Source organism: Trichechus manatus, unplaced genomic scaffold (genome assembly GCF_000243295.1).
Source record: "Trichechus manatus latirostris isolate Lorelei unplaced genomic scaffold, TriManLat1.0 scaffold00417, whole genome shotgun sequence".
Taxonomy (NCBI): domain Eukaryota; kingdom Metazoa; phylum Chordata; class Mammalia; order Sirenia; family Trichechidae; genus Trichechus; species Trichechus manatus.
Genome location: NW_004444353.1, coordinates 117,111 through 119,168, shown reverse-complemented (window position 1 = coordinate 119,168; position 2,058 = coordinate 117,111). Strand labels below are relative to the sequence as shown.

The 2,058-nt window shown below is 43.1% G+C and overlaps 1 pseudogene; it reads right to left on the bottom strand.

Annotated features, from left to right (window-relative positions):
- Nucleotides 1-297: 297 nt before the first annotated feature.
- Nucleotides 298-1,268, bottom strand: LOC101349273 (olfactory receptor 51I2-like; annotated as a pseudogene).
- Between the last annotated feature and the right edge of the window lie 790 nt (nt 1,269-2,058).

Below are 2,058 nucleotides of genomic sequence, written 5' to 3'. Positions count from 1 at the left end.
CTAGTTTATTTTCTGTTTGTGAATTTACATGCCTTCTTCCTGATGCTAATTTGTGAGTTTCTGGAGAGAAAAGACCATATTTAAATATTTCTCTTTCTTTAATCCAGAACTTTGCTTCCAGCACAAAGTTAGTGTTGGATATAAGTTTGTAACCTGAGTAAACATGATGATATTCTAAATGCCTCAGCATAAACCAGGGATTTTCAGGGTTTGTTGAATCTAGCAGGTTACTGTAACACTATAGCAGTCCCTTTTATGGTACCCAGACCTTGCCTTTATTTCATGGTTTCATCAGCCTTAACCTTTCCCCCTTAGCATCCTGAGCATGGCTTCTCTGATGGGCTTGGATTTAACACTATAGATGATGGGGTTGAGCACAGGGGGCACAACCAAGTATACATAGGCAACAAGAGCATGTACAATGTGGGGCAGATGCTTCCCAAAGTGATGCATCATGGACATGATGATACCTGGAATAAAGAAGACCAACACAGCCAGGATGTGGGAGACACAGGTATTGAGAGCCTGCAGTCACTCCTGGGGAGACGCCAGCCCCAGGACTGTGCGCAGGATGAGGGTATAGGGCAGGAAAATGAATAGGGCGTCTATGCCCCCAGTGGACACAACCACATAGAGCCCATAGTGTATACTGATAGTAATGTCATCACAAGCTCTTCTCATAACATCAGGATGGAAGCAGAAGGAGTGGGATAGGAAGATCTTGCCAGGGCAGAAGTTAAGACATTTAATCAAAAATGGCACAGGGAAGAGACACAAGGTGGAACGGGCCACAATAGCCAGCCCAATCCTGATGATGACATTATTTGTGAGGACAGCTACATAGCACAAGGGGTTGGAGATGGCCACAAAATGATCAAATGACATGGCCAGGAGCACTGAGGACTCCACTACAGAGAAGGAGTGGAGGAAGAACATCTGGACTAGGCAGGCATTGAAGCCAATAAGATGATGGTCAAACCAGAGCACAGCCAGGGTGGTGGGCAGTGTAGACAAGGTGAGGCCCACATCAGTTAGGGCCAGCATGGACAGGAAGTAGAACATAGGCTGGTGCAGGCTGGTTGTCCTCCTCACAGCTGGGAGGATCAGGCAGTTTCCAGTGAGGGCCATAGTATACATGGAGGAGAAGGGGATAGAGTCCAGCCATGGATGGCCTCCATTCCTGAGATGCCAATCATCAGGAAAGCAGGTGGCTGGAAGAAGGAGATGTTTTCATAGGACTGTGAGGGGTGCATCCTTGGAAGGCAGGTGAGGTCCCCAGAATGATGTGATTTCTTCAATACATGCAGACATTTAGAGGAGCCAGGATGATAGGAAAGAGCATTTAGTATTGAGTCAAAAGTCTAAAAATCAAGTTCCATAATTGGCCCTATAATTTATTCAGATGTATAAAAAATAATAATGATAACAATTAAATTATTCACTCACTATCTATTACTTATTTCAGGTACTTTGCTAGTATATTGCCTAGATTTCTCATTTCATTGTAAAAATCATACTTTATTTTCTAAAACCTGCTCCTGTTAATCATAGGATTGGGCCCTGAGAGTCCTGTCAATACTGCATAATCTTACCCTTCCTGCAAAAGCTCATTATCTCAAAGATTGACACCTGCTCTGAGTTGATAGCATGAGATTCTATCTGCCAGGAAATACTAACCAGGAATTAGAGGATCTAGTCAGTGTCTACTTGTTGCCCAAATTGAGGACATATTATTTCGTTCAGCACAGGGAGAAATGGAGAATGCCTGTTTAGAAAGAGACAGGGAGAAATGAATCAGATATGCATGTAGAGAGAACCACGGGTGAGAGTTTATGCAGCCCCACAGAGAGAGAGAGTTTGAGAGACGGGATGCTGCTGTGTGTTTTCCATAGAGCTGGCTTTGCACTTACTTAAGCCAGTTCTTCCTGAAGTCACCTGTTTTTCTTGCTCTTGACTTTTGTGTAATAAATTTTTTTTAAAATTTTTATTGTACTTCAGGTGAAGGCTTACAGAACAAATAGTTTCTCATGAAACAGAAGTACACATGTTGTTTTATGA